The sequence below is a fragment of the Oncorhynchus tshawytscha genome, linkage group LG03 (assembly GCF_018296145.1).
Source record: "Oncorhynchus tshawytscha isolate Ot180627B linkage group LG03, Otsh_v2.0, whole genome shotgun sequence".
NCBI classification, from domain to species: domain Eukaryota; kingdom Metazoa; phylum Chordata; class Actinopteri; order Salmoniformes; family Salmonidae; genus Oncorhynchus; species Oncorhynchus tshawytscha.
In genome coordinates, this window is record NC_056431.1 from 11,338,507 (window position 1) to 11,348,500 (window position 9,994).

Below are 9,994 nucleotides of genomic sequence, written 5' to 3' on the forward strand. Positions count from 1 at the left end.
AAAGGCTGCGGTATGCCTGACGTGCACACCGGGATAAAGGCTGCGGTATGCCTGACGTGCACACCGGGATAAAGGCTGCGGTATGCCTGACGTGCACACCGGGATAAAGGCTGCGGTATGCCTGACGTGCACACCGGGATAAAGGCTGCGGTATGCCTGACGTGCACACCGGGATAAAGGCTGCGGTATGCCTGACGTGCACACCGGGATAAAGGCTGCGGTATGCCTGACGTGCACACCGGGATAAAGGCTGCGGTATGCCTGACGTGCACACCGGGATAAAGGCTGCGGTATGCCTGACGGCACACCGGGATAAAGGCTGCGGTATGCCTGACGTGCACACCGGGATAAAGGCTGCGGTATGCCTGACGTGCTCACCGGGATAAAGGCTGGGGTATGCCTGACGTGCACACCGGGATAAAGGCTGCGGTATGCCTGACGTGCACACCGGGATAAAGGCTGCGGTATGCCTGACGTGCACACCGGGATAAAGGCTGCGGTATGCCTGACGTGCACACCGGGATAAAGGCTGCGGTATGCCTGACGTGCTCACCGGGATAAAGGCTGGGGTATGCCTGACGTGCACACCGGGATAAAGGCTGCGGTATTGTGCAGTATGCCACACACAATAAGTGAAACAGTGTTCAGGGTCAATGTTTAAAGTCTGAGATTCTCTCAGGTTTTTAGAGGGTGGAAAGACCTTGGGTTTAGTGTATGTGGAAAGGATTTGCGCCATTACCAATGATGCAAGACTAGCCAGAAGTACTGGGCAACAACAGGCAATTAAGGCAGCACTTAGTCTGTGCTGAGCCATGGTGTTATTGAAACATGTTCACTTCTTCCACAAGAAAATAACACACTTACACAGAAGGATAGATGCCAGGTTGTGACAGAGGAGAGGAAGGATGGATTGATGAGGCTCTGGGCAGAGCTCCCATCTCTCTTATACAGGTGCTTAATTTAGAGTCGTTCTCTCTCTCCCTCGCTCCCCTGCAGCCCACAAAAACACAAGGTCGCCACACACATTTAATTCATATAATTTATTAATGGCTCTCTGTTATCCAGCATCCAGTCTAGAAGAGGTGTGTGTCTGCGTGCTTGTCTGTTAGCAGTTAAAGGTCAGAGTTAGAGTGCCCCTTAGGCCACATGCTCTGTCGGCCACATGCTGAGACCTCTGGCAATGAGATTTCATCCATAACTTTCACTTATGAATTAGACAGTGCCTCATTCTGTCCTCTTGAGTCCCTCTCCCTCCCTTCTCTTTCCTTCTCTCCACAGCAGAGTGTAGGTTTTACTAATACCTGAGTCTACATTCTCTTCTAATGTTCTTCACGTAGCTGACATTTGGAAGCCAACTCTCCTACTGACATCTTTCGATGTGGAGTGCCCTTTGTGTGTGTGCCCTCCTCTGTGCGTGACTCCAAATTCAACAGCAAAGTTTAAAGACTCTGTACCATTACATGTGATGGTAGGATAAACCCCCGCTTATTATTTTATTACCTCTCATTTGTACCCCTGGAATGATGACATTCGCTGCAATAGCAGTGGCTTGAGAGAGAGAGCTTGATTTTAAAGGTATGTTTTTGTTTTTTGTGAAAAGAGCTGAAGCTCCATTAAAGCACCAGGATATAGAGTATTGAGTTATTATATTCATAGTTTTGACCGCTGTAAGACCTACTGTATGCGGGTGTGCTGCTTGCATGGCAGTCTCATTCAACATTTTGTATTATAACCAGTGCTCTATGTGGACACTGATAGTTGCCTGTCTTCCTGAAAGCTTGTTGTAGCCTATGCGTTTTCTAGAACAATCTATGGTTCACAGTTCACCTAATGTCTCAGCCTCATCCAGGCTTAAAGGTAAAGGAAAATGGCTTCAGGGTGGTTAGGTCTGTGAGCTCCTTCCTTCTGAGGGGAAAACTCTCTCACTCCCAGCGGACTTCTCTGTCCTCCTCACCTTCCCTTCCAGGCTGAGAGGATCCAATGAACTTCAAGGACAGAATTCATGAGTGCCCATAAAAAATATATTTTCTCTGGGCAGCAGGTGAAAAACAGACCAACAATATCAACACAGTCCCAGGGTCATTTCACCTCCAAAAAGCACAAGGTTTTCGACACCCACCACCTCAGATTGTTCTGAAATCATTTCTGTTGTAAGAAACAGAAGGTTACAGATCATTTTATGATATCCAATTGGTAGTTAGTCTTGTCCCATTGCTGAAACTCCCGTACGGACTCGGGAAAGGCGAAGGTCGAGAGTCATGCCTCCTCCGAAACACGACCCTGCCAAGCCACACTGCTTCTTGACACACTGCTCGCTTAACCCGGAAGACAGTCGCACCAATGTACGGCAGCGTGCATGCGACCAGCCCGCCACAAGGAGTCGCTAGTGCGCGATGGGACAAGGACATCCCGGCTGGCCAAACCCTCTCCTAACCCGGACAACACTGGGCCAATAGGTGCGCCGTCTCTCGGTCGCGGCCGGCTGTAACATAGCCTGGGATCAAACTCGGGTCTGTAGTGACGCCTTAGACCGCTGCGCCACTCGGGAGGCCTCCTGCAACATTATCTCTGAGAAATTAAGCTAATTGATTGCACCCAAATTCAGTAAATATAGTACATAAGACATGAGGATTCCAAAGAAATTGTCAAAAGCCCCCCCCCTCCCCATGCCAAATCTTATCTGTTTCAAACGACAGAAATGATTTCAGAACAATCAGAGATTGTGGGTGTCATTGCTTTCTGAAACGACATGGAACGACCATCCAGTCACTGAGAGGGAAAGGAATAAAACCAAGACCCAGCACTCAGAGAAACAGACTGACTACCCTTCACAAAGGACCTGGCTGACCTGTCACCTGACATCATCAAAGTGCATCTGTTGTTTGGTTCCTCTACCGCGGTGGCTAGCCAGGTCTCCAGAGAGGATGTGGAAAAGCAAAAGAGCAAAGTTTCTCTTTCCATCCAACTATCCATCTGCAGACTGAAAAGCATGAATTGAATGATCAGTTTTGTTGTATTTTAGCTTTATAATAAAAAATTAAAAAAGAATGTAGGATATATATTTTTTAAATATATATTAAAAAATGCTCATATCTTCTAATGTCAGGTACTATGTGGGTTTTGATGTTGTCTCATTGAGTACAGTTACATGCACATAAACGATTTCCTTAATAATAATGTTTACATGGACACATCTGAAGTCAGGCTTCCTGATGGGACTTAAATAAATGCAGAAAATCGGCAATCAAAATAAACATTCTACCACAACGGCCATGTTATTTTTGTGAAGCCTGATTGAGTTTGGACGTATATAGTTTGTATGTGAAATGTATTTTTAAGATGCTTACTTTCAGTTTTTCCCAAACTCACATCACTCGTGCATAAGAGGGAGGCTTGTGCTACCGGTGCTGGCACATGTGCAGATCAATTACACTGATGGAACACAGATTAAGCTGTTGCCCTAATAATTCCAGATTGCTCAGGAAACTAGGTATTTTATTCAGCGTGTGCTTACTTCCATTTAGACCTTACGCTGATTTAAGATAAGCCTGTATAACCTTCTTACTGCCCTAATCAGTTTAATATCATACTGCTTTAGTGTTTTTTGGCTTAAGCACACCAGCTGATGTCTTCCCCTCTATTACTCTCTCTCTGCTCCTCTCCTTCTTGCCCTCCGGGGCAGCAGGGTAGCCTAGTGGTTAGAGCGTTGGACTAGTAACCAGAAGGTTGCAAGTTCAAACCCCCGAGCTGACAAGGTACAAATCTGTCATTCTGCCCCTGAACAGGCAGTTAACCCACTGTTCCTAGGCCGTCATTGAAAATAAGAATTTGTTCTTAACTGACTTGCCTGGTCAAATAAAGGTAAAAAAAAAAAATCATATTGAGTTGCACCCTCTTTTGCTCTCAGAATAGCCTCAATACGTCAAGGTGTCGAAGGCGTTCCACAGGGATGCTGGCCCACCTTGACTCCAATGTTTCCCACAGTTGTGTCAAGTTGGCTGGATGTCCTTTCGGTGGTGGAACATTCTTGATACACACACAGGAAACTGTTGAGCGTGAAAAACCCAGCAGCGTTACAGTTCTTGACATACTCTAACTGGTGCGCCCGGGCACCTACTACCCCGTTCAAAGGCACTTCAATCTTTTGTCTTGCCCATTCACCCTCTGAATCACACACATACACAATCCATGTCTCAAGACTTAAAAATCTTGAACCTGTCTCTTCCCCTTGATGTACACTGATTGAATTGGATTTGACATGTGACATCAATAAGGGATCATAGCTTTCAACTGGTCAGTCTGTTATGGAAAGAGCAGGTGTTTCCGACTTGTGCAGCTGTCTAAGGCACTGCATCTCAGTGCAAGAGGCAACACTACAGCTCCTGGTTTGAATCCAGGCAGTATCACATCCGGCCGTGATTGGGAGTCTCATAGGGCGGCACACAGTTGGCCCAGCGTCGTCCAGGTTTGACCGGGGTAGGCCGTCATTGGGAGTCTCATAGGGCAGCACACAGTTGGCCCAGCGTCGTCCAGGTTTGACCGGGGTAGGGTTTGACTGGGGTAGGCCGTCATTGTAAATAAGAATTTGTTCTTAACTGACTTGCCTGGTTAATAAAGGTTACATTTAAAAAAAAATGTAATACTTTATTTTTTTGCCCCTAATGTTTTGTACAATGTGCATGTAAACATACTAATTGTGTCTGTTGCACACATCATTTCCACCCCCTATGGTTAATACTGTATGTTTCTCTCCTGTGCTAGCCAGCTCCTTGCTCAGTGATCGCTTCCCTCCCAGTCAGGTTTACTGTTGTTTCGCTGTCCCCAGCCAGCTAAGTGCCAGGTGGCTGTGTTTGGGGGGGCTAAGCGGCACAGCATTATTCTGTCTCAGGCCCAGACTTACTTTGGCATGGTAATTACCAGGTGCTCAGTCTTGGCACTGAATGCGTGTGTTTGGAGGGGAGGATGGAGGTTGAACCATAGGATGTGTTTGTTTACTGCTTTAGTGTTTTTGGCTTAAGCACACCAGCTGATGTCTCCCCCTCTATTACTCTCTCTCTGCTCCTCTCCTTCTTGCCCTCTCTTTTTCTCTCTGCTTCGCTCTCTCTTTCTATCTCGCTTTCTCTCTGTATCTCTCTCTCTATATATATATCTTGGTATCTCTCTCTCTCTATATATATCTCTGTATCTCTCTCTCTCTCACTCTGTATCTCTGTATCTCTATTTCTGTATCTCTCTCTATATATATCTCTGTATCTCTCTCTCTCTGTATCTCTCTCTCTCTCTCTGTATCTCTCTCTCTGTGTATCTCTCTCTCTCTGTATCTCTCTCAATTCAATTCAAGGGGTTTAATTGGCATGGGAAACATGTGTTAACATACCAAAGCAAGTGAGGTAGATAATATACAAAAGTGAAATAAACAATAAAAATTAACAGTAAACATTACACATACAGAAGTTTCAAAACCGTAAAGACATTACAAATGTCATATTATATATATATATATGTGTTGTAACAATGTACAAATAGTTAAAGTACACAAGGGAAAATAAATAAGCATTAATATGGGTTGTATTTACAATGGTGTTTGTTCTTCACTGGTTGCCCTTTTCTTGTGGCAACAGGTCACAAATATTGCTGCTGTGATGGCACACTGTGGAAATTCACCCAGTAGATGAAGGAATTTATCAAAATTGAATTTGTTTTTCGAATTCTTTGTGGATCTGTGTAATCTGAGGGAAATATGTATCTCTAATATGGTCATACGTTGGACAGGAGGTTAGGAAGTGCCGCTCAGTTTCCACCTCCTTTTGTGGGCAGTGTGCACATAGCCTGTCTTCTCTTGAGAGCCAGGTCTGTCTACGGTGGCCTTTCTCAATAGCAAGGCTATGCTCACTAAGTCTGTACATAGTCAAAGCTTAATTTTGTGTCAGTCACAGTGGACAGGTATTCTGCCACTGTGTACTCTCTGTTTAGGGCCAAATAGCATTCTGGTTTGCTCTGTTTTTTTGTTAATTCTTTCCAATGTGTCAAGTAATTATCTTTTTGTTTGCTCATGATTTGGTTGGGTCTATTTGTGCTGCTGTCCTGGGGCTCTGTGGGGTGTGTTTGTGAACAGAGCCCCAGGACCAGCTTGCTTAGGGACTCTTCTCCAGGTTCATCTCTCTGTAGGTGATGGCTTTGTTATGGAAGGTTTGGGAATCGCTTCCTTCTAGGTGGTTGTAGAATTCAACGTCTCTTTTCTGGATTTTGATAATTAGTGGGTATCGGCCTAATTCTGCTCTGCATGCATTATTTGGTGTTCTACGTTGTACACGGAGGATATTTTTGCAGAATTCTGCGTGCAGAGTCTCAATTTGGTGTTTGTCCCATTTTGTGAAGTCTTGGCTGGTGAGCGGACCCCAGACCTCACAACCATAAAGGGCAATGGGCTCTATGACTGATTCAAGTATTTTTAGCCAAATCCTAATTGGTATGTTGAAATTTATGTTCCTTTTGATGGCATAGAATGCCCTTCTTGCCTTGTCTCTCAGATCGTTCACAGCTTTGTGGAAGTTACCTGTGGCGCTGATGTTTAGGCCAAGGTATGTATAGTTTTTTGTGTGCTCTAGGGCAACAGTGTCTAGATGGAATTTGTATTTGTGGTCCTGGTGACTGGACCTTTTTGGAACACCATTATTTTGGTCTTACTGAGATTTACTGTCAGGGCCCAGGTCTGACAGAATCTGTGCATAAGATCTAGGTGCTGCTGTAGGCCCTCCTTGGTTGGTGACAGAAGCACCAGATCATCAGCAAACAGCAGACATTTGACTTCGGATTCTAGTAGGGTGAGGCCGGGTGCTGCAGACTTTTCTAGTGCCCGCGCCAATTCGTTGATATATATGTTGAAGAGTGTGGGGCTTAAGCTGCATCCCTGTCTAACCCCACGACCCTGTGTAAAGAAATGTGTGTGTTTTTTGCCAATTTTAACCGCACACTTGTTGTTTGTGTACATGGATTTTATAATGTCGTAGATTTTACCCCCAACACCACTTTCCATCAGTTTGTATAGCAGACCCTCATGCCAAATTGAGTCGAAGGCTTTTTTTGAAATCAACAAAGCATGAGAAGACTTTGCCTTTGTTTTGGTTTGTTTGGTTGTCAATTAGGGTGTGCAGGGTGAATACATGGTCTGTTGTACGGTAATTTGGTAAAAAGCCAATTTGACATTTGCTCAGTACATTGTTTTCATTGAGGAAGTGTACGAGTCTGCTGTTAATGATAATGCAGAGGATTTTCCCAAGGTTACTGTTGACGCATATTCCACGGTAGTTATTTGGGTCAAATTTGTCTCCCACTTTTGTGGATTGGTTCCAAATATTGGGGAAGATGCCAGAGCTAAGGATGATGTTAAAGAGTTTTAGTATAGCCAATTGGAATTTGTTGTCTGTATATTTGATCATTTCATTGAGGATACCATCAATACCACAGGCCTTTTTGGGTTGGAGGGTTTTTATTTTGTCCTGTAACTCATTCAGTGTAATTGGAGAATCCAGTGGGTTCTGGTAGTCTTTAATAGTTGATTCTAAGATCTGTATTTGATCATGTATATGTTTTTGCTCTTTATTCTTTGTTATAGAGCCAAAAAGATTGGAGAAGTGGTTTACCCATACATCTCCATTTTGGATAGATAATTCTTCGTGTTGTTGTTTGTTTAGTGTTTTCCAATTTTCCCAGAAGTGGTTAGAGTCTATGGATTCTTCAATTACATTGAGCTGATTTCTGACATGCTGTTCCTTTTTTTCCGTAGTGTATTTCTGTATTGTTTTAGTGATTCACCATAGTGAAGGCGTAGACTCAGGTTTTCCGGGTCTCTATGTTTTTGGTTGGACAGGTTTCTCAATTTCTTTCTTAGATTTTTGCATTCTTCATCAAACCATTTGTCATTGTTGTTAATTTTCTTCGGTTTTCTATTTGAGATTTTTAGATTTGATAGGGAAGCTGAGAGGTCAAATATACTGTTGAGATTTTCTACTGCCAAGTTTACACCTTCACTATTACAGTGGAACGTTTTACCCAGGAAATTGTCTAAAAGGGATTGAATTTGTTGTTGCCTAATTGTTTTTTGGTAGGTTTCCAAACTGCATTCCTTCCATCTATAGCATTTCTTAATGTTACTCAGTTCCTTTGGCTTTGATGCCTCATGATTGAGTATTGCTCTGTTTAAGTAGACTGTGATTTTGCTGTGGTCTGATAGGGGTGTCAGTGGGCTGACTGTGAACGCTCTGAGAGACTCTGGGTTGAGGTCAGTGATAAAGTAGTCTACAGTACTACTGCCAAGAGATGAGCTATAGGTGTACCTACCATAGGAGTCCCCTCGAAGCCTACCATTGACTATGTACATACCCAGCGTGCGACAGAGCTGCAGGAGTTGTGACCCGTTTTTGTTGGTTATGTTGTCATAGTTGTGCCTAGGGGGGCATATGTGGGAGGGAATGCTGTCACCTCCAGGCAGGTGTTTGTCCCCCTGTGTGCTGAGGGTGTCATGTTCTTGTCCGGTTCTGGCATTTAGGTCGCCACAGACTAGTACATGTCCCTGGGCCTGGAAATTATTGATTTCCCCCTCCAGGATGGAGAAGCTGTCTTCATTAAAATATGGGGATTCTAGTGGGGGGATATAGGTAGCACACAGGAGGACATTTTTCTCTGTTAGGATAATTTCCTTTTGAATTTCTAGCCAAATGTAGAATGTTCCTGTTTTGATTAATTTAATGGAGTGAGTTAGGTCTGCTCTATACCAAATTAGCATACCCCCTGAGTCCCTTCCCTGTTTCACACCTGGTAGTTTGGTGGATGGGACTACCAGCTCTCTGTAACCTAGAGGGCAACCAGTGGGTCCGTCTCCTCTATACCAGGTTTCTTGCAGGATGACAATGTCTGTGTTACCGATTTCTTTGGTGAAGTCCGGGTTCCTGCTCTTTAGGCCAAAGGCAGATGACCTCAGGCCTTGGATATTCCAGGATGATATAGTGAAGGCTTTTTGTTCCATAGAGTGTCCAATGTTGTTGGTCATGGTTTGGCCTCAGGCCAGTAAGTGTGAGCAGAGCCTGCTGAGCATCTGGTACATGCCATTGGCTTGGGCGAGAGTGAGGGTTGGAACTGTTTGCCCGCTCACTACCTGGGCGTATGAGTGGCTTCCATGTTGAGGCCCTCTTTGCGGGGGTGGGGTGCATGGGGTGGGCAGGAGTGGCATAGGTCTGATCTGAGGGGGCCTAAATGGGGTATGGGCATGGTTGACGTGGGGGGTTGATTGGTTGGGGTGGGGGTGTGGATGTGTCTGGGGGTGCTGTGGTCTGGATGTAATTCCTCTTGGCGTGGGTCCTCTATGTGTAGGTCCAGGGGGTCCTGCAGGTCTGGGAGGGTGTCTCGCTGGTCTGGGTGGGGTGTCTATTGATCTGTTGCTCCTGTGTGAAGTGTTGGGGATACGTTTGAGAGCGATGTCCTTTAGGGTTCGGGCAAAGGTGGGCACTGCTGCCTTGTAGAGGTGGACCTGGTCATAGAGGCTGTTCAAGTCCAGGGTGGAGTGGTGGGCCAGGAAAACATTTGGTTTTGAGGCACAGTCACGGGAAATACTTGCGTTTACCCGCTGTATTGTGGCAGGGTGGAAGTCTTTTCGTGGTAGCAGGGTGGAGATAACCACTTGTGCGTTGGGGAAAGTAGAGGAAGCCTTTTCAATCACTCCCTTCAGTGCTGTGGCCACCCTTTCCTGCTGTGCTCTCAGGTCGTTTGTGCCTGTGTGTATTATTATGTGGCTAGGTGAGCCTAGTTGGTCCTCAGACAGAAGGTCGAGGGCGCGCTGGGTGTTTGGACACCAGAGTTTAGACACACTGTGTTTGGGAAAAAGTTTTTTTTCTTCTATATATTTCCCATTTGAGTCCATAAGTAGTATAATCTGTGTCTTGTGTTTGTCCTCAGTGGGTGTGGGGGGGTTGTCAGAAGGGCTATCAGGGTGGCCGAC

The 9,994-nt window shown here is 45.2% G+C and overlaps 1 pseudogene; it reads left to right on the forward strand.

Annotated features, from left to right (window-relative positions):
- The first annotated feature begins 257 nt into the window (after positions 1-257).
- LOC112245017 overlaps positions 258-9,994 on the forward strand; it is a 181,748-nt pseudogene continuing 172,011 nt past the window's right edge.